Source organism: Myotis yumanensis, unplaced genomic scaffold, assembly GCF_028538775.1.
Source record: "Myotis yumanensis isolate MYYU_CA2020_CCGP unplaced genomic scaffold, mMyoYum1.0.hap1 SCAF_15, whole genome shotgun sequence".
Lineage (NCBI taxonomy): Eukaryota > Metazoa > Chordata > Mammalia > Chiroptera > Vespertilionidae > Myotis > Myotis yumanensis.
The window spans coordinates 19503319-19526637 of NW_027223766.1; the positions used below are offsets into that span (position 1 = coordinate 19503319).

At 41.1% G+C, this 23319-nt stretch overlaps 1 protein-coding gene and 1 pseudogene across 1 annotated transcript in view; one reads left to right on the forward strand and one right to left on the reverse strand.

Moving 5' to 3' along the window:
* The window catches only part of LOC138992989 (corticoliberin-like), a 147989-nt gene that overhangs the window by 80154 nt on the left and 44516 nt on the right, over positions 1–23319 (forward strand). The gene's annotated exons all lie outside the window — the stretch shown is intronic.
* Positions 21131–21578, reverse strand: LOC138993181 (large ribosomal subunit protein eL32-like; annotated as a pseudogene).

A 23319-nucleotide genomic window follows, 5' to 3' on the forward strand; every position in this document is an offset into this window, starting at 1 on the left:
ATGCACTATTAGGCAAGTATGCACCTGTAACATGAAGTATCTCTGGAAGTCCCACTGAATTCTCAGTCCCAGACCCAATGAAGAGGACTTGAATGACTCCCATTAGACAAATGGCATGTGGCAGAGAGAAAATAAAATTCTGCTTGGGGTGTAGAGTGGCTGGACCCAGATGGTCCTTTGGGTTCTACATGTTTGGCTGACCTCCAAATTCAGTAGTGGTTCTAGGGGTTTCTTTGCCTGTTGAAGTGACTGCCCCAGAGTGATCCCTCCTCCATGGAACCCACAGTGTTATATTCATAGGGCAGACCTCCTTGGGATTTAACTAGACAGTGGTCCAAGTCAAGCCTCTAGCATCCAAAGCCTAAAATGATGCTGCCGCCCCATTAACAACATTTCTAACATGAGGTTGGTGGTTTTGAGGTAAGGGAGAGTATTTAGCATGTACTCTCTGCCTGATTCCTTTTCAGGTATGGGTATCTGGGCTCTTGCTAATTTGTCCAGCTGTCCCATTGTCTTAAAGACCTAGAGTGAGAAGTACTATGTACTGAGTTGGAGAGGTCAGCCTTGTTAGAAATAGATTCTGTCCTTGTTAGCATCTTGGCTTGATTAATCTCTGCTGTTTCTGTCTTTTCCTATAATTTTTGTTCATTGGCTCTTTGGTTTACCAATTCTTTTATTTCCTGAAATTTGGAAGGTAGAGATAGAAGAAGCAAAGAATTTGAATTCCCACTGTTTGGAGTCTAGCACATGGTGTTTGTTTGTTTTTGCTTGTTTGTTTGTTTGGAAGTGTGTGTATAAGGCTAAATTTTAATTTTCTCTTTAGTAGATTATCCTTGGTGTTTCATTTTATTCTATCATTTTTCCAATTTGCCCTGTCTGTATGTATCAAGATTGTTTTGTATTATAGGATCTTCAGATACAAGTGGAGCTTATTTAGCTTGTTGTAGTCAGCACACATAGATCTTCAGTTATTTTTTATGATAAAAAACTTCTTAAGATGTGAAGTAGCATAGCTGTTCATAATGAAAAATTCTGGTTGGTGGAAAATAAACTTCATTTTTGAGGCAATAAAATGTCAGAGACAATAACCACTTGCAATGCTTACTTATCATACAATCCCTTGTTAGATTCTACACTTAAACAATAATGAAAGGAAAAACCAAAATGAGAACCCACCTCTCCTGAGAGTTACTTTTTTTCAATCTACATTCCCTGGCCAGAAGCCTCAATTTTTTTAAATCATGAGTTTTAAAAAGAGCATCATTTTGCATTTCCTGACAATATATCATGCAGTGACTCACAGAGCTGTTTCTGTAGGACAGGCACATTGGGTTGCTCTAACTGAGAACAAGACATGATGTCACAGGGTCAGCTCTGTGTAATGCGTCATCCGCCCAATATTACCAGGCAGCACTTGCCTTGATTCTGAATCTCAGATGCTGCAAAATGCTGAAGGGAAATATCTGTCTTATGGGATTGTCTATTGCAGGCATAAAATAAAAATCAATTTGATCCATTGGAGGTACCTTTACTCCTAAAGGATCCCAATGTACTCAGCTCCTGCCCCAGGGGTATTAGTCATACATCTCTGAAACATTGTCTCCTCTGTGCTGGAGAAGGCAGACTCCTCTGAGGCAGCCCTCTCTGCAACAAGTTTTATTTTGAGTGAAATATTAAAGAGCACTTTTAATTAAAATTACAGAAGAAAGTTTGGGGAGGCAAAATGTAACTTCCCACGATGGAATTTGATCAAGACGTAGTGGTTAATAATCCTTTTTTTAAAGGATTGTATGATTTATGTGGAAAAGCCCCTCGCCCCTTTATTTCAGAGAACAGTGGGAGTTCTCAGGAAGATGGATAGAATGAAAGAACAGAAGGAAACAGGTCACACAGTTGGCGGAAGAGTGGACAGTACCCAATAACTTGGAGAGAAAATCTAACAGGTTTAAATGGGTGAGAAAGCTATTAGGAAATCATCTGTATAAGAAATACGTGTCTGGTGTTTTAGAAATGTTTGCTAAAATTGAACTGCCTATCAAATGACTAAGTATACTTTCCTCTTGAAGCTTTTGAATGCCCAACATCTTAAAGATGAAGAGTCCTTAAAAGACCATCAGCTCCATCTCTGCATTCAAGTTTAGTGGTTTAAAAGCATCTCAGAAGGATGAAAATACCCTACTTAAAAGAAATTCCAGGGAAGGAATATCAGAAAGGCAAAATATTAAGTGAAATTCCTCATGTTTCAACTAAAACAGTGTTCTCTTTGTTCTTCATTTGGAGTAAGTGAAAAATAGCTCTTCTCAAATGTTACCCTGAAATGGATTCTGTGGAACCCTGAGGAGAAATTAGGAATCAGATTATGGGCTAATGAGGGTCCATGTTAGGATGGCGAGAACTTGATTTGAAGAATGGGGTCAGGATGGGTGCATCACTGTGATGTCACAAACCTCAGAGAAGAATAGTTATTGTTAGTTTTCTGTTTGTGCTTTTTGTTTTTATAAGGGAGGGGGAGTGATGTCTGGAAGCAGCAGTTGAGAGCAGGAAGAATGTCTTCATGGTGTGTGGGAAGCAAGTGAATGAGCAACTTCCACAGAGAGGCCCTCAGGAAAGGGATAACAATACTATTCAATAAATATGTGTTGAGCACATGTAGGTGCTGGGAAAGCAATGTGTCCTTAGAGTCATCTGGGGAGATAAACATGAGGCAGTACCAAAATCAGCACCCTTCTAATCCATCTTTCAGTCAAGTCAAGGAGGGTAAGTCAGGTGGAGGTAGAGCTCCATGGAGTCTAAGAGGGTCCAGTAATTCATTTGCAATGGGCAGGGTCCAGGGTCAGAAGGAAAGTGTTGGAGGAAGAGAGCAGTGAAGGTTTAGGTTAGGGAACCCAGGAAGTCCCTCTCATATCTCTGTTATGCTGCAGCTGCTTCCTGCTTTTCTTCACATTGGCTTTCTCTTCTACTCTGTCCACTGGCTGAAAACGGCTGTTCTCAAAGCCCCTGGGTATTTATATCTCCTCTGTTCAAGGGGCCAGCCCAGATTGAAACTGCACACTTTTAGCCCTGATTCAAAATTTCCAACTATGGCCCAACTTAGGTCACCCACATTCGGGAGGGTGGGTCACAGAGGACAGATATGCCTAAAATGCCGAGCTTGGCAAGAGACATTTTCCAGAGAAGGGAGATTGTTGAGAACTGGGTGAGCAACCTAAAACGTGTCTTCCCTAGACTACTTTTTAGGACTCTAAGGGTCAGGGAGAATGTTGGGTGTGTGTCCTCCTGTGTAGAGTTTGCATGGGAATGGAGATTGTAGTAGGTTCACTGGCATGTTGTTGCTATTTTCCTGAAGCCTCCTCCAGACAACTCCAAAGGTAGAAAAATGCCAGAATTTCCTCCAGCCTAATCAGATTAACCTTAGTAATAAAGAGGCAGCTTTACTCCTCTGCTCTAGAATTAAAAGGAATCAACATTGGCTTTCCTTCTCCTGAGCAGGTCAGTGTTAATTAGCAGCATGTTTTTATTCATAACAAAAATATGATATATCTTTAATCCCAATGAAAAATGAATATACATCTAAATAACAAAGTAACATTTTATTAATTTCTCCCAATCAGCTAAGCTTCATATCTGCACAGTTCTCATCTTGTTGCACAAAAGCCCCCTTTGCTTCTCAGACATGCTCTTTGGGCATCCAAAGGTAATCCGTCAGAGCTGGTGCAGCTGCTGGTGTCCCTGAGTTGTGGTCTGCGTCACTCTTCTCACTTCCAGGTGCAGACCGCAATATCAGCCCCGTTATTGATGATGGCAGTCTTGGCCTTTGGAGTCTGATGGATGAAGCCTTGGCCCACGTTTATGGATTATATTTTTAATGGGACACATTCAAAATTCAAAGAACCTGAATAGGTCCTTGGTTTGGCACTCCTTGCTTGGACAGACTCTGTCAACAAGTCTACAGGGGTCTATTTTTAGAGCAGATAGAAGAGGCCTCTCAGGGGCAGAAGGAATAAATCAAGCTTCATCCCTGCATTCACTTACTCCATTCATTTATGAGTTCATTTTTTTCAACACAATATTGTCCACCTGATGTACAGTAATGATATGATCTAGACCTACCCCCAGGGAGCTTTCTGACTAGTAATAAGCAGTTTCAATCAGCATGAGTGCTTCAGTTGGGTGTGGAAATATTAGGAGACAACTTAGGAAATGTACTGACCGGCAACTCTAGCATCTGAGATGGCTTAAGTGGGAGGTAGTGAGTAAGTGGAGAGGTGAAGGATGAGCAGATGCCATCTGGTAAGGAGATGTGGGTGTGGGAATATTTTTCTAAGTACAGGGCACAACTACTTTGGAGATAGGGGAGCTAGATGTGTTAGAGAATCTAGAGAATTCTAGGAGTACAGGCCTGGTGTGGCCTGGGGCTGGAGTAGGAGCCATGCTATGCAGGCCTCATAACCATCCAAGATGCTGGGACTTCTACCCAAAGGGAATGAGAGCCACCGAAGAGCTTCAAGCAGTGGACAGGGATGAAGGCTCTTCTTCCTTAGTGCCTCCAGCTCCTCCGGCAGAGTCAACGATGCTTTCATTAAATGTCAGAAATCCAATTTTATTAATGTTCTCAGGCCCACACTTATTTTATCCACAAGCATGAATTAGAAGTGAATTAAAATGAAGAAAATCCATGTATTTGGTCCTGTTTCTGGTATCAGTGAGGCCCTTCTCAGCTTCCTCTCTCCATATACATACCCAGTTCCTGAAAACTCTTGTGACTGAAGCCCTGGACTCTCATCCAGCATGAGTTCTTGCCTTGGCACAAGAGTGACTTCTGTAGGAGCCCATGACATATTTTTATCTTTGCTTGCCCAATGTGAGCTGAGTTACTCTCCCTGTGAGGCATGCAGGAACCTGTGTCATTTTTGAAAAGTCTGTAGAAAGTGTGGGGACAGGTACCCAAGTCACAGCTGTTACAATGAGGCTGTGCAAGGATCCCCACAGGGTCCAATCTGCTGGAGCTGTACTTGGGCACAGGGAAGTTATTTTAATCTCTTTGGTACTGCTTCATTCTGTGCTTCCACCCAGGTGGCCTTCTTGTCTCATCCCACCATCTGTGTCAACAACTGGGGGCAGCAGGGAGTGGGGAAGACAAGTGACGAAGATTCCTTTTTTGCCAATAAGATTAGTTTATGTACTCTATGCTGGAAGTGTAAAAGGACAAAATTAAGTTTCATTCAATTCAAAGTTTTATTTCTGTCTTTGATTTCTGAAGCCCTAAAGGCATTGAAGGTGAGTTAGCCAGGGATATGGACTCCATTCTGGAGCCAATCTGGGCTGGAATGCTGGATCTGCCACCTACATTAAGGGTAAGCAGCCCTGCACGGAGGTGACAGCATCCCATTTCACAATTCATAAAGTTAGAGAGGAAGGGGTCAATACAGACATAATCTTAGGTGTGCCAGTTGTTAAAGGACAGCTGTGATCTATACTTCCAAATGAATCTTCAGCATTATTATGGTAGCCAAGGTAGAAGATAGTAGTTTTAGTTTCAAACTTACTTTGAGAAGACTAGGTGCTATGGGCAGGAGCAAAGGGCCCAGCACAAAGCAATACTTTTGGCTACTCCAGCCACAACAGGGATCAGGGCCAACTCCAGGTGGCCTTTGACATGGCAGGGAGTGTGAATGTGAAGAAGCAAAGACAGCTGAAGCCTCATGACTTTCCCACATATTGGAAGAAAAGTGAGTAGCATATTGTAGCTCTGAGTCTACTATTGATGATCCAGCTCAAGGGTCTTCATCTAAAAAATGGGTTCACAGGGCTTAGAGAGAGGTCATTAAGGAAAACAACCAGAAAAAAATCTGTCTTTGCTTTGTCAAAAATTCATGAGCAAAGTTGAAAGATGACATTGAGGACAAAGGTGTGGAGCTCCTGAAGTTTTACCCCATGGGTCCCTGTTTTTGCTGAAGTCTCCAGCTGTTGGGACCAGGATGGTATGAGACAAATGGACTAAATTTGGCAGCTCATCTAGCTGTCCTTGAGGCTAGAGCCCGCTGACCATGTGTTCCCTTATAATCCCGTGGTGAAGGCAGGTAAGGAGGCCAGCCACACAGCTTGTAAAATTCATCATCATCTGCATTCATTCATCAACAAACATTTGATGGCCACAATTTACCCAATACTGGGCTGGTAGAACTAGAAAACTAATACACACGCTTGGCGGAGGAAAAGGGAAGGGAGCTGCCAGCCAAGGCATGAGACAGGGACATTGTGTGCTGTTTGCTGCTACAATTGAGGCATAGGAACAGGAAGGATGGGACTGTGCAGGAATTGATGCAGGAGAGGGCTGTGGGGGCCCTTCCTATCATTTTCCACCTGGATAATCCCCAAGTCCTAGAGCTACAGAGGTGAAAGTCTTGTGTTGTTTTTTTTCTCTCAGAGTCATGGTCAGGTTGAGGACACAGACAAGTGGACTTTATAATGCAGTGTGAAAAGGAATAGACAGAACCCCAGGGAAGTGTAGGGGGATGGGCACCCAGCCCAGCTTAGTCAGGAGGCAGTGCTCAAACTGTGGCTTTAAGGATTGTTATGAGCTAAAAAGTGTGACCTCCCCCCCCAAAAAAAGACTTGTGGGAGTCCTAACCCCCAGTACCTCAGAAAGTGACCTTATTTGGAGTTGGGTCTTTTCAGAGGTAATCTAATTAAAATGAGGTAATTAGGGTGGGCCTTAATGCAGTGACAGATACATACACAGGGATAATGTCATGAGAAAATTGGTATTATGCTGACACTTTGACTTCAGACTTCTGGTCTCTAGAACTGTGAGAAAACACATTTCTGTCCTAAGCTAGCCAGGTTGTGGTACATTGTTATGGTGAGAACTAGAAAACTAATACACACGCTTGGCGGAGGAAAAGGGAAGGGAGCTGCCAGCCAAGGCATGAGACAGGGACATTGTGTGCTGTTTGCTGCTACAATTGAGGTATAGGAACAGGAAGGATGGGACTGTGCAGGAATTGATGCAGGAGAGGGCTGTGGGGGCCCTTCCTATCATTTTCCACCTGGATAATCCCCAAGTCCTTGTATTTGTTTCCTAGTTCCTGCCATTAAAAAAAAAAAAAAAAAAGGCCGGAGAAGAGGGTATTGCTTACATTGTGAAGATCTTGACCTAATGCTAAGAGTTTGGGATTTGTCCTAAAAGTGACCGGGAGCTACAAGGGAGCTCCATCATAGTCAACTTGCCCTTTGGCAGCATTACATAGCCTGAGCTGCAAGGGGTGGAGCTCAGAGAGGGAGGCACTGATCTTCCTCTGAAGCTGTTTCAGAGACTAAGAGAAGGGGGACCTGGAGAAGAAGTTGTTGAGGGGATGGTGACCAGCTGGCTGTGGGGGATGAGGAAAGAGCCAGGGAGCTGAATGGTCTAGGGAATTAATTGGGTGCTGGTAGTCTTCACTGAAGCATGGAACAGTTGCCTGCAGGGGAAGATGGTGCTGTTCTGGGCCTGCTGGGTTTGGGGAGCTGGTGAAGCATTTCAATAGAGAAATTCTGCATGGCCCTGGATAAATGTGAGGAATTTCAGAGACTCTGACCAGGCTCTTGCCTGGTGTGGACACAGTCACCTGTGAAAGTGTGGAGAGGAAGACAGGGTTGAGGATGGCTTACAGGTCTCTCTGGGACACTCCCCACTTCTTACTGTGCTCAAAGGGACTGTGTTGCAACCTGAAGAGGCCCCACTCCTTCCTTCCTGCTCTATGGCTGGGGCCCTGATTGGGATCCGGGTTCACACTGGATGGACCACAGCTGGCTACTTAATCCTGCTGACCCAGGGCTGAGCTAAGAGTGAGATGTGTTGGTCTTTGGGGAACCCATTTTAGAGATCTGAGTTCATCTGCTAGTATGAGCCTAACAACTCTTAATCCAAATTCCCCATTTTTCTGGTCTCACTGATCTATGCTGCACTTCATCATAGTCATTTTGAGATGTTGGTGGAAAGAATCCTGGGCTTTGAATCTGGAGCCCTCATGTGGGGTCTAACTCTTCCATAGTGAATTGTACAGGCAGTTTTATTTTGCTTACTTTCTCTGTGCCTCAGTTTCCTCACCTCATTGCCAGTCAGGGTCTCCATCAGATCAGACTGTGGAGGATTAAAGTGAGATGATACAGTAAAATACTTTGAGCTCTCTGAAGGAAAAGTACTTTGTAACTGTACTTTTTATTATACCTCAGTGTTGTTAATAATATCTTCTCTGCTGGAAAGACCGCTGTATTATTTTCAACTCTTTGATGGGAGATCATGCTCAGTATTTGATTTCTTTCCATTCATATCTCACCTTTTCCCAAACCTGCTCTCTTTTAAGACTCACTTTCAGGCCCCGGTGAATTCTATTAAACTCGGCTCAAGACCTGTAAGTCAACCATTCACAATGAGAGGCAGGAACTGGATTCCTAGTTAGAAGATGCTCAGAAGGATAAAGGGGAAGGCTTTATTACTATTAATATCAAGTAACATTTACCAGGTGCCTAACAGAACACAAGGCTCCATACAGCACAGAGAGTGGTTGCATCATTGACAATAAGGGAGAAACTCATCATGAGGATTCTAATCACCAGTAACCCTTCATATTGGATCCCATGATTCCCAAACCTGGCTCTGCGTCTGCTCCCTAACCTGGAAGTACAGAATCTGCAGGGTGAGATCCAGGAATCCATATTTTTAAGAAGCTCCCAGGGAGATTCAGGCACCTCTTTAAGTTAGAGGACTGTTGCAATGCTCTGAGAGCCACCGTCACCCACAGCACTGTCAGGAATCCCAGGGACTGGATTGCCTTCACCCATCTTCGTCCATATTCTTATTTATTGATGGCAGGCTCCAAGCCAGATGCTGTGCCTTAGGCTCGATGCCTTGGCCGACACACCAATGAGCAGGAAGAACATGATCCACATTCCCAGGGACTCATCATCCTCTGCTGTGACCTCACTGAGTCTTGGCCAGGTGAGAGAAGTCGTGGAGTTCTGCAGAAGAAGGCAGGAGCATGGGGGACTGTAGAAGTAGGGGAAAACCCATACAACCTCTTCCTTATACCTTTTCTTGCTTCTTGCCACAAATATTTATGGAGACAACACTTTAGGATGTGGAGCTAGGTTACTCTGGGTCCCAATGCCATACATAGGCAATGTGGTGCTGGGCCAGTTCCTTCTGTGACATGGGGCTCCCTAGAGTGGCATGTGCAGTGTGAAATTAGGGCCTGGACACAGTGAGAGCTTGATGAACTAACGGGACAAGGTCTTCCCTTCTCATGGCACTCACATTCCAATGGGAAGAGGCAACTTAAACCAGTGAGAAAGGAAGAAAAAGTAAGTTTGGATGGTGAGACTGCCATGAAAAGCCATCAGAATTTCAGGTTTAGCTTGAAACTGGTGACACTGGGCCTTGAAAAGCCAGCAAGATTTAAGGTAGATTCTTCCTTCTTATCACTTTGAAAACACTGCCTAAATCTCATTCCCTGGCCTTTCTTGGGACAGAGCACTAGGTACAAGGCTTTCCTGTTCCACCCCTCTCCTGCCTTGGGGGTGCTGGTGGCTGTCAGGCAGCAGTGGCCTTGTGAGCAAGCACCCCAGACCTCCTTTCAAGACTCCATTCACCCTCGTCATTGATTCTGTCATCCTGCCTGAGTTGTGCTGTTTTACAAGCTTGGGCTTCTAAGCCTCTGTTTCTTTACTGTCTCTGGTTTATCTGGAGCCTGTGTCTAGGGTGGCCGCTCATTCACTACTTCTTGGGGCAAGGTGAAGCAGTGTGCTGAAGGTTGGTTGTGGAGGTATGTGGCTCTTCTATGTTACTCACGTGACCCTCAGCTGGGGTTTGTGCTGGTATGCAGGGCTTCTGCCCCATGTTACAGCACTTCTGTGTGAAGGGAAGGGAAGGGGAAAGGGAAAAGGGGAAAGGGGAAAGGGGAAAGGGGAAAGGGGAAAGGGGAAAAGGGAAGGGGAAAGGGGAAAGGGGGAAGGGGAAAGGGGAAAGGGGAAGGTAGTTCTTTCTTGAATTTTCCAGGGCATTCAAGCAAACCCCCTGTAGTGCATGTTTGCTGGCTTTTTTAGCAATAAGCTTTAAGATATCTAACAAACATTTGTAAAATACAAATTAGAAAAAGTTGAGAAAGGAAGAAGAAAAACAAGACTAAAGTCAAAATGATATAGACATTAGGCCAGTTCAAAATACAGACTGTAAAATATTTTGCTTGCTTATGCGTAGATGACAACTTTGCTTCTCTCACAGCCGCATAAAGGGCAGTGCTGTCCCTGCCTGCCATGGGGCTAATGTCAGTCTCCACTGCTGACTGATTCATGAGGGACAGAGGTGCACTGGATTGCAGCCTCAACGTGCTGGATAAAGCTCCTCTTCAAAAACACGTCCCTCCTGGGGACAGTGCAGGCAGGGCAGGCAGAGGTTCCTGGGACAAGGCTTCCAGTAGCAGCAGGACTGAAGCAGAGAAATGATTGTGTGCTTCAGGGTGAAGTGCATCTCAGTTTTAATCCCACTGCTCTGCATATTAGCTGTGTGATGTCAGGAAGGTTTCTTAACCTTTCTGAATCTTGGTTTCTACATCATAAAATTGGGCAAGTAAACCTTACCTTGTGAGAACAGATTGATTAATCTAGACTCAAAATGTACTCTGTGAGTGTGGCTGTTAGCATTGTCACCACCAAGATGAGCATGTTAATTGACAATTGGATAATATTTATTGAAAACTGACTATATAAATAGCTAAGCTGCCTTATTTATCCCCATCAGAACCCTGGAAGAAAGGCATTATTACTTTTGTTTTAAGATAAGGAATAATAAATTCAGAGAAGTTAAGAAATTTGCCCTAAATACTGAGCCTCCATCTACCTTCCCTTTAAGAGATTACAAATAAAAAGTGCTTCTAAGAGGAACTTTAATCCTGCTCCAGGAGTGCTATAGTAATAACCATTGCAAAAATAATAGTAACCCTAATTGGACACTTTTTCATGTTAGGCATTGTGCCTATGCATTTTACATGAATTATCTTACTTGATTTTTAAAACAACTCTCTGTATAGGTATTATCATTATGTTTGCTTTATCAGTGATGGCACTGAAGCTTAGAGAGTTTACCTTAGCAAGTTGAGGATCCAGAATTCCTGAGACAAGCATAGGAAACTGTTCAATTGTTTTTTCAACAACTAGCCATTGAATAGCTGCCATGTTCTATGCACTGTGGTAGGCCCTGGGGGTTCCATGATGTACAAGAAAGACAGTGTGGCTGCCCACATGGAGCCTGGAAATCTCATGGGGAAGCAGGCAGTCATATCCAGCAGGATGGGACTTGGGCCTTGATCTCTTGTCTCTTATTCTGGGTTCCTTCTCCTACACACGATGCTGAAGGGAAGCTACAGGTTTCTGCCCAGCCTTCTAGGCCATTCTAATATTTGAAAAAGCTAGATGGAATTTCACCAGAGCCAATGGCTTCATTTTCTGGACTGGTGTTTTTGGTTTTTTGTTTTCGTTTTTGTTTTTGTTTTTTGCTATAAAACTCTTCCTCCAAACAGAATCTTTAATTTGAGCCCAACCTCAAAATAGAACAAAGCTGGAACTTTCTGGTTGAAGGTTGGGGATGGATCTCCTCTCTCATCTCCAGTGCCACTGGGGGCATCTTCCCAGACTGAGGAGAATCCACTTTGAAATTACTTGTACTTGAGGCTTGGGATGGGAAAACAGACATTGATAATTGTATCTGAGGCTTAGGTTGGGAAAACAGACATTGAGACATTTTCATTCAAGGCAATGGTCAAGTCATGAGAAAAACTGTTCTTTTTGATTCTCTTTCTCCCTTTGGTTTCACCCTTTTTACATAATTATTGCTCACTTGTATATTTACATGAAAGTTGACAGAGAAGGTCAATGTTATTAGTGAAAAACTAGAAAAAGCTTATTTGGGAGAAGGCTGGAAATGGGAAGCAGACATGGGGATTTTTTTGTTGATTCCTTTTATCTGGACTCTGCCAACCCAGTAACCATTTAGGCTATTTTTTATTTATTCTGTTATTTTCCCTCTTTGTTTTTAGTGTTTTTAGTTTTAAGCCCCCTTATCCTAAGATCCAGCCACTTGAAAACCATAGAACTAAAAGGATAAAGTGCTATTCCTCCCTTGCTCTGTAGGCATTAACAGTTGTTCTTGTGACTACATATACATAGTCACATAAATACATATATACACATATACAGACATGAGAGAGAGAGACAGAGAGAGAAAGAGAGAGAATGATGTGTGTGTGTGTGCAGGTGTAGGGGAGAAAAAACTTTTCCTCTACCCTCTTAGGTTTGGTTTGTGGGAGCCTGCAAATTAAACTGACAAAAGACAGATTAGCAAGAGCAAAGACAGACTTTTATTCATGTAAGTAAATACATGGAAGTTTATAGAAAAATGTAACTCAAAGGAATAATTAGAATATGGGGTTTATCTACCATCTTAACACTACGGTGTCGGGTGAATTTCCCGCCAAAATATAAGATGGCGCGGGCAATTATTCAGGTTTCCCGCGCAAAATCAGAGTTAGTTTAAAATGCCTATATCTTTTGAAGTATGGGTTCGATTGAAATGAAATTTTCGGTTTCTTGTGTAAAAAATGAAAATTTATTCAATCACAGACATTTTTTTATCTATTCAGTACATAAATAATTCGATATATATAAACTAAATACGAAAAACCCAAAAAATACTTATTACCTAAAAATATACACATATTTTTAAAGTTTAAAATAAAATTTTCATAATAAATCAAAACAAATAGAAATTAATAGTTTTTTAGCGTATGATATTTTTCAAAACACGCCCCTTTATGTAGAGGTATATTGCAAAATTTGCACATGTAGCGTGTCTCACTGCGCAATTTATGAACGGAACATACGCGACACCTTCTCAAAATGTTTTTCTTTTTTCCACTTCCGACAATTGCCTGTAACGTATGCTTTCTCATGTCCATCGATAGCCTGCATGGTGGATCAGATGTAGGTGGTTTAGCCCGCATTCCAGAAGTAGACGGTACTGGTTGAAGGTCTGGAACAATGTCCATGTCCTCTGGAATATCATCCGTCAACCAGTGGATAGCTGTTTGTTTCAAAAACATTTTAAAACCCATTTTTCTTTGCCTCACTGATTTGTAAACTGCATAAGAATTAAATAATGCACAATTTATCATATACATTGCCAACCTTTTTGTCCATTTGACCGTCCTCCGCAATATAGAATAATATGAAAGGTATTGGTCGGCCCGGTCAACACCTTTCATATGTTTATTGTAGTCAATGAGTGCATTCGGTTTGACAATTTTCTTTTTTGATGTTCTGTCAATATTCTGACTTTCTTCCATCTCCGCAGAATGAATCGAAGAAATCAGGTATACAGGCTTTTTTGATTGCCACACTTGTAACAATATATCATTTTTCCTTATAAATTTTGTTTCACCTTTTTTCAAAGAAATTGTTTGAAAATCTTTAGGTATACCTCGATTTTTCCGGATTGTTCCACATATTCTGAATTTGTTTTTCATAAGTGCTTCACAATTTGCGACGCTATTATAATAATTGTCCATATATATATGGTACCACGAATCAGTGTATGGAGACACTACTGTTTGTATCGTTTCCAATAATCGCTTTCCTTCGCCGCAATAAATTTCCATGTTACAGATATATCCTGTATCACTTTCGCACAACAAACGAACCAATATTCCATATTTAACAATCTTGCCAGCATTATATACCCTAAAGAATAATCTTCCCCTCCAAGGTACGATCCCTTCATCTAGTGATAATTGCTGATGAGGTTTGTAAATATTTATAAATTTAGGCACAAAATAATCTAGTACTGGTCTCACTTTGCAAAGTCTATCTGATTCATTTACGATATCCGCATTATTATTGAAGTGCCAAGCTTTCCATATCTGTCGGAACCTGTCTCTCGTCATCGTTTTACCAAAATATGGCGTCTCCGTCCATGGCTCCGTGGTCCAATAGTCATCTCTTCTATCTTTGCGCACCTGTCCCATGAGAACAATTAACCCTAAAAACTTCTTCATCTCTTGAGGGGTTATATCTTTCCACTTTAGGCTTTTTTTTGAAAGTTTGAAATTATTCCTATTTTGATTATAATACCTGTTTGACTCCTCTACAAGAAATTCAAAAAAATCATCTCCGATAAATAATTTCACGGCATCTTCTATATTATTTATAACAGCATCTGTGTTTAATCCTTGATGCCCTAAAAAATCTTCTAAGACCGGTGGATTATCAACATGCGACCATTCTTCTCTCCCGCCTTCTATATCTGACTCTGAGTCAGAGCTGGAGCTCGAAATTCTTCGTCGCCTCAATGTCCTGGGACGCACCATTACTTCATCATCACTAGAATCTTCATCACTGGTACTCGCATTTTCAAGATCGCTATCACAAGAATAATTGGACAACTTGTCTGCACAAAACTCATCATCACTATAGTCTGAATGCTGCGACATTCTAGGTTAAAGCAAATAAAAATAATACTAACTGAAAATAGCGGTACTCCGATAGATATCTGATATAAAAAAATAATTATTATGCGAACACTTTGCGGAACAATTTTATTTTATTTGGTTAAAAAATTCTATATGAATGTCTTTATCACAATATATTTAAATATTTAAACACGTAATAATATTCACAAAACTCAAAACTAAAGATGTCCGGACACAAGAAGTATTTCTCAATAACTATTCTCTTTGCATGGTGAGATATCCAGGGATATCGGTTATAAAATGAGAAAACAATACATTGGTACCCTAACGGTATTGTACTCGACCAGCGCCATAAAGTGTTCTCTACTTACAAGGGATTTTTATGATACCTATTACCCCAATGGGTATGAAACGGTTCGCATACGCAGGTAGGTATCTTTGTGAACGGCAAACAAACAAATATTTGGTAATACGCAGTTACAATCGGCCCGAGTTTACACGTTTCCCGCACTCCACCGCAAATCTATATGAACCGAGTTAAGACGGCTCCCGCGGAGTACGCGCAATTCACGCGAGCCGACTTAACTCGTTTCCCGCAATCCAAGTGTTAATAGGGGAAGGTAAGAAGAAGTAAGGTACTTACAGAAAACATATGACCTATTTTTAAAAATATATATTTTATTGATTTTTTACAGAGCGAAAGGGAGAGGGATAGATAGTTGGAAACATCAATGAGAAAAACATGAGAGAAACATTGATTAGCTGCCTCCTGCACACTCCCTACTGGGGATGTGCCCTCAACCAAGGTACATACCCTTGACCAGAATCGAACCTGGGACCCTTCAGTCCACAGACCAATGCTCTATCCACTGAGCCAAACCGGTTAGGGCATGCCTTCTTTTTTAAAAAAATATTTTTATTAATTTCAGACAGGAAGGGAGAAGGGGAGAGAGATAGAAACATTAATGACGAGAGAGAATCATTGATTGGCTGCCTCTTGCATGCTCCCACTGGGGATCGAAACCAAAACCTGGGCATGTGCCCTTGACTGGAATCGATCCCAGGACCCTTCAATCTGCAGGTGGACACTCTATCCACTGAGCCAAACTACCTAAGGCAAATGTATGACTTCTTAATAGGGGAAGGGAAGAGGAACAAAGGACACTTATGGGAAAAGAAATTACTTTTTGGAAAGATAAATGGGCTCTTAGGAGAATAGATGGGAGATAGGATAGTTTCTTTTGACACTGTCTATGTGTGGTGGTAAGAGTCAGTCTTCCTTGGTTACACCTGGGAACAGGATTTATGACCATTGAGTTCTTTTGGGAGGCTCTGCTTTTAGGCAAATAAGGGATTTCAGGAACTCAAATGCCTTCAGCTCAAAATAATTGTCATGTTACAGTGGTGTATTCTGGACCCCTTCCATGGCATATGTACTTCCATGATCCGTGCCCATATCCCATTAGGCACAGAGTTTACAGTTGGTGAGTGGGATCTGCAAATGATGATGTCATTTCCAATTTTTTTTTCTTGGTTAGGGAGTTAAGCCTACTCTGAGCAGAGGTCATTCATCTTCTTGAGTATGGGACTCACATGCTTCCATGTGCATGGAGGAGCTGGAAAATGCATACTTCTCCGATTTGTATCACCTCCTTCTGTTCATTGCATAAAGACCTCTTGATTACTTGCCAGGTGGCAAACATGGTGCTCACAACTGGGGATATAAGAATGGAAAAAAATCCCACTTTTAAGGAGCTCACAAGATACTAAAGGGATAGTCATAAAACTCATAATGAAATATGTTTTGATAAATACTGAGATAAAGAAAGGCCCACTGTTATGGGAACCAGTGGAGAGAATTCTCAACTGTGCCAGGGCAGGGTAGAGCCTGAGAGAAGACTTCACAGGAGAGATGTCTTTTAAACTGAGTTTAGAAAGATGGATGGGAGATCACCCAGGAGCACAGGGACATTGCAGGCAGAGGGAATGTGTACAAAGGCAAGGGGCAAGCAACCCCATGCTGTGTTTGGGAATTGTTAATGATGTCATTAGAGCATACGTATGTTACTGGGATTGGTGTTAAGGGGAATACAGATGATGACCCTGGAGTGCTGTCTAAGGCAGGCTAGGAAGGACCATAGAACACCCTGGAGGTTGAGTTAGAGGGAGAGATCACTGTAGGCAAGGGCCCAACAGCAGAAATGGAAATAGAATTATGAGAACAGATTAAGATTAATCCGGTGCCCTGGTCGATGTTGTTCAGTGGTTAGAATGTCAGCCTGGGCACCGACAGTTTTGATTCTCAGTCAAGGGCATGTACCTGGGTTGCAGGTTCGATCCCTGGCTCTGGTAGGGGTGTGTGCGGGAGGCAACCAATCAATGTGTCTCTCTTACATCAATGTGTTGTTTTTTCTCTCTCTCTCTCTCTCTCTCTGTCTCTCTTTCTCTCTCCCTCCCTTTCACTCTCTAAAAATCAATGGAAAAAATATCCTCGGGTGAAGATAACAAAAAAATACAAAAAATATAAAAAAATTTAAACAAAGATTAATCCTGTGAACAGCCTGCATAAAGACACTTTCACTGTCTTCCTAGCTGCATCAAGAGGAAAGCAAAAAGTTAAATGGCCTCCAATAGCAAGCTGGCTTCTAGCTTTCATTATTGTTACAGAATGTGCACAGCCAGGAAGGAATTATACATATGTATTTCCCAGGGCTACTGCTAAGTTAAGGGAAAATAACATTTGCATTTCTTAAAGAATTGATTGATATTCGAAAGCCACACTGTAAAGTTAATGGTAAAAATGCACAGCTTGAAAGAATTTGCTTTTGGCATGGAGAGTACAGACCAGATGGACTCTAACTATGGCATAGTTAGTAATTAAGTGTTTATAATGATATATATAGCCACTCAAGAGGCCTTTTTAGTCCTTTGGGGAGGAGTCATGAAGGAGGAGACGTCTGTGATTCTAGCAGAAATTAATATATAAACAGATTTTAATGTGTGTTTTAAAAGAACCAAGCAGGAGGAAGCACTTTGTGAGGTGAAACTTGTCACACAAATTAAAACAACACAATGGGGGAAACTTGGCAAATATTACTGAAGTTAAGTGATTTTTACTCCAAAGCATTTGCTACTGGAAACCAGCATTAATACTAAAGAGGTTCTGGTACCAATTTTAATGTGCGTGTATGTGGTAGTTTCCCCACACCAATAAGCAATTCTCAGACACTAAATTTTGACACTCTACCCCAGTGATTCCCAAAGTGGGCGCTACCGCCCCTTGGTAGGCGCTGCAGCGATCCAGGGGGGCGGTGTTGGCCACAGGTGCATTTGGGGGCGATGAGTAACTGCTATTAAAATTTAAAAAAAATTAATTTCCAGGGGCTGAGTAATATTTTTTTCTGGAAAGGGGGCGGTAGGCCAAATAAGTTTGGGAACCACTGCTCTACCCAGAGATAGAATCAGATTCCATTTCTGACCATAAATCAGAGGTTCCTATGACTCCCACCTTGGGTTTGATTAATTTGCTAGAATGGCTCACAGAACTCAGGAAAACCCATTTATGCACTAGATTACTAATTTATTACAAAGAATATTAAAGGATATGAATCAGCAGCCAGATGAAGAAATACATAGGGCTAGGTCCCCAACAAAGAGCTTTTGTCCTCATGGAGCTTGGGACTGGCAAGGTGGCTTCTGAAAAAGCGCCAGTGAGCTGTCCTTTTTTTGTTTTTTTTTTATTGAGGCTTCATTACCAGAAATCAGGGGCTGGGACTGAAAGTTCCAATCCTCTGAACACAAGGTAGGCTCCTATTGACAATCAGCCCCTATCCTTGGGTCAGGGCCAAAGTTCATTCATTAACATAACAAAAGATATCATTGTTGCTCTTATCACTTAGGGATTTCCAAAGGGTTTCTTCAGAGCTGTGAGCCAAGAAAAGGGGATGAAGACCAAATGTATATTTTTTATTACTAATCACAATATCACAAATACCAATTAGGAAATTAGATAACACTTTCAAGTTAATTAATATATTGATTTTTATTTAATAAGCATTATATTTAGTAAATACCAAATGTGTCCTCAAAGCAATAGTACTGGAAGTTAACTGTCATGAACAGATGAATCCCTATTTCTTATGGAGTCATTAAGTAACATCAGTGGCCTGATCTTGAATCCACAATGACAGGACAGGACGGTTAGACAAGGATTTATCTAAAACTAGACTCAACCATGTTACTCATAGAAGGAGTGAAATATAAAATAGTAGCTAAATTTCCTCCTTGCTTCATACCAAGTAAATGCTTTCAAGCTCCACTACTGCAATAATCTCTAGATATGTCTCATAAGGTGGGCTGTGTCTTTGAGAGGAAGGATTGGTATCTAATATCTGTGCTTTTTTAAATGTTTGGCATTTATGTCTAATTATTTGGGAATCTTCATAGTGTTGGCTCTGTTCTTGACAAGTAATACTTGATTGCCCTATGGAGATGTGAGGTTAAAAGCAAAAACAAAGGCATTGTTAAGGAAAACTGCTTAAACTGCGTAGACTAACTGATGTTTGTAACCATTACAAACATCACAGCAAGAAAAACACAGTCTTTAGAATACTTCCTGAGCAACACTACCAGAGTGAATTCCCATTTTGTACAGCCATGTAGCACTAATAACCTGGGAAATTGTGTAGACTGTGATTAGGTCCTTCTTCCTCTCCCCTACTCCCCCATCTTTTTTCCCCCAGAAGCAACCTGCCTACTTCTGGAGAGCTCCCAAGGCTTAGAGCATTTTTACTTGCCCTAACCTGCCATTTCTCTGCCTCCACTGCAGGGATAGAGTAGGACCCGAAAGCCATTAGGAAATGAACAAATATAAGTGAGATCATGCAATATTTGTTTTGCTCTGACTTATTTTACTTAGTATAATTTCTTCAAGGTCTATCCATGTTGTCTTAAATGGCAGGATTTCATTACTTTTTAAGGCTGGATAATATTCCATTATTTATATATATGTGATATATATGATATGTATTTTATTTATTTATCTATCAATGGACACTTAGGTTGTTTCTATGTCTTGGCTATTGTAAATAATGCTGCTATGAACACAGGAGTGCATATACCTTTTTAATTTAGTGTTCTAATTTTCTTTGCATAAATACCCGAAAGTGGAATTGCTGGATTATATGCCAGTTCTATTTTTTATTTTTTGAGGAACTGCCATATTGTTTTCCATAGTGGCTGCACCAATTTATATTCCCACCAACAGTTCACAAGGGTCTTCTCTTCTTCACATCCTCCATGGCATTAATTATCAGTTATCTTTTATAATAGCCATTCTAACAGGTGCGAGGTCATATCTCATTGTGGTTTTGATTTTCATTTCCCTGATGACCAGTGATGTTGAGCACCTTTTCATGTACCTGTTGTTTATGTGTATGTCTCCTTTGGAAAGATGTCTATTCAGATCGCCTGTCCATTTTAAAATCATATTCTGTGGGGGGTTTTTTGTTTGTTTGTTTTGCTTTTGAGTTGTGTGAGTTTTTTATATATTTTGGATATTAACCCCTTATCAGATATTTGATTTGCAAATATTTTCTTTCATTTGGTTGGTGACTGTGGGGAAGCACGGCACTTGGTTGGAATGTCTGTAAGGAGGATTCTTTGAAAGGTCAGGGCCTCTGAGGGGACTTTGCCGAAGGCAGTAGCCCCTACCTTGACTTTTCCAAACAAGTCAGGTGTTTTGCTAGAATCTCTATGTTTAGTCTTTAGCCCTATAGAAGCATGTGCTTTCTCAAGGATACTTACCCTGCTGATTGTATCTAGAAGTTAATTTGAGTTCAAGCTGTTGTTACAATAAAAAGCTAAGGAGGCAGGCAATCAGGGCTATTTGCTCCTAAAGTAAACTAGCCCCTTAGCCTCTCTTTCACAGAAATGTTTGTTGGGGTAATCTATTCATCTGTCGCTCAGGGTCTGCTGGTCAGCCCTGGCAGGTGACTTTTTCATTTTGTTAGTGGTTTTCTTTGCTGTGCAGAAAGTTTTTAGCACGATGTTTATTTTGCTCTTATTGCCCTTTGCTTTTGGTATCAAGCATGGGGCATCTTATTTGGTCATTTTGCTCTGCAGTATTGAACAGACGTGGGGAGAGTGGGTATTCTTGCTTTGCTTTTGAGCTTGTGGACTCTTTCTATTTCCCCAATGTCTGTATCCCAGAGGACATTTTTAACTTTCTATTCCTATGTTTGGGTTGGTGCTTCAGCTATTGCTTTTGATGACTAATGTTCCTATTTCGGAGATAATAGTCTACTGCATAATTCTGGAATTTCTACTAATAATATAGAACTGAGATTAAATATTTATGGAGCATTTTCTGATCACCCAAAACATAGTTAGAGGCTCCCTTCTATATATTCCTTCATACTTTTTCATATATACCTACTTTATAGCAGTAATCATATTGCATTATAGTAATTCTGGTAAGATAAAGAACTAAACTAAACTCTATCATTTTAAATGTAAAAGTAGGTAGCCACACTCATGGCAGACATAATTTAGTTACTCAGACAAAAAAAAATTATTTGTTACGTTGGTAATGTGCCTGTAAGACTGACCTAGTAATTCTTTTTGGCAGAATTTTATGATTTTATTAATACAAATACAATGTGTACACAATCTGTCTATTTTGTTCGCTGCACAGCCTGGCATTGGGATTGGTGACTCTGAGGGCCAGCTGTGCTACTCTTTCCACAATGGCTTTGAGGTTCTTTGAGGAGATATTGTGAGCAACCTCAGCACATTAAGACTTGTTGCACTTCAGCAACACTTCAAGCTCTTTGATGTTATGGACCAGAAACTTCCGAAAGCCACTGGACAGCATGTGCTTTGTTTCCTTGTTGCTCCCCTAACCAATGTTGGGCATCAAGATCTGGCCCTTGAATCTTCTATGCACCCTATTGTGTCAATGCCTCCGGGTTTCCGCCAGTTCCATTTAATTTTGACATATTGGTCTGACTGGTGCCAGATGAACTTCTTGGTCCACTTTTTGACAGTCTTGGGTTTCATGAGGGGTGTGAGGGCAGTCATGGTGCCAAGTATGAGATGGCTGCCACCTTCGTAGGAAGTGCTGAGGAAGAGAGGGGCCCTAGTAATTGTTAAATACAAATTAGAAATAAAATACAAAAAGGCTCTGGCCGGGTAGCTCAGTTGATTAGAGCATCATCCTGATACACCAAGGTTGTGGGTTTGATCTCTGGTCAGGGTACATACAAGAATCAACCAATGAATACATAAATAAGAGGAACAACAAATCAGTCTCTCTCTCTCTCTCTCTCTCTCTCTCTCTCTCTCTCGTCAACAAAAAAGAAATAAAAATACAAAAATAACAAAGTGAAAAATTATATTTTATAGGCTCATAGAAATTTAAAATGGATAGAGAAGTTAGATAATATAGCCCAAGTTCTCATTTTATAGATAAGGAATAATGGTCCAGAGAATTTAAGAGGCAGAACTGATATGTCCTAAGACTTTTAAAATATATATATATATATTGATTTCAGAGAGGAAGGAAGAGGGAGAGAGAGATAGAAACATCAGTGATGACAGAGACTCATTGATTGGCTGCCTCTTGCATGCCCCACACTTGGGGATCCAGCCGACAACCCAGGCATGTGCCCTGACTAGTAATCGAACTGTGACCTCCTAGTAAAGCAAGTATACAAGACGAGTGTGGATGGGAGAGTTGGAAGGGGTTGACTTCAGCGAACGTACCTCAATCAGATTGAGGACGTTTTTAGCAAAGGCCAGTTTAGGAATACCCTAATTAAGTTAATAACCATGTACCTACCTATATAGTTTAAGTTTAAAAATTTGGCTCTCAAAAGAAATTTCAATCGTTGTACTGTTGATATTTAGCTCTGTTGACTAATGAGTTTGCCAACCACTGTCCTAGTTCATAGGTTGATGCTCAACCACTGAGCCCTGCTGGCTGGGCATATCCTAAGACTTTTTATGCTATTGTGTTTTTCCCAAAAGAAGATAAAATTTTGATTTTAAAATATTGTTGTTTATGAAATTGTATATTATTATACAAGCAGTACATAACTGCATTTTTGTAAAAGACTCAAGCAACAAAAAGGATGTAGAATAAAATATGGTAGACCCCCTAACACAGTGGTTCTCAACCTGTGGGTCGCGACCCCTTTGGGGGTAGAACAACCCTTTCAAAGGGGTTGCCTAAGACCATCGGAAAACATATGTAATTACATATTGTTTTCGTGATTAATCACTATGCTTTAATTATGTTCAATTTGTAACAATGAAATTGGGGGTCACCACAACATGAGGAACTGTATTAAAGGGAAGGTTGAGAACCACTGCCCTAACACCTGCCATCACCAACACACACATGCTCACCCGTGCACACACATACATACATTCCCCTATTCACAATTAATAACATATTTTTCTAGTCATTTCACTGCTGTTTTGCATGCATATGCATATATACACACATATATTAATATAGTGGTTATTTTATCTTGTTTTGCTTTGCAAAGAAGCATCTGTGACTTGCTCTTTTCCACTCGATGTTATTTTAGAGATCTTTTATTCCAGTATCATTGGTCCACTTCTTTTTTTTTTTAATCCTTACCCGAAGATATTTTTCCATTGGTTTTTAGAGAGAGTGAAAGAGAGAGGGAAAGACAGTGAGAAACAGTGATGTGAGAGAAACACATTGATTGGTTGCCTTCTGCATGTGCCCCAACCAGGGCCCAGGCCAGGGAGTAGCCTGCAACCGAGTACATGCCCTTGACCAGAATCAAAC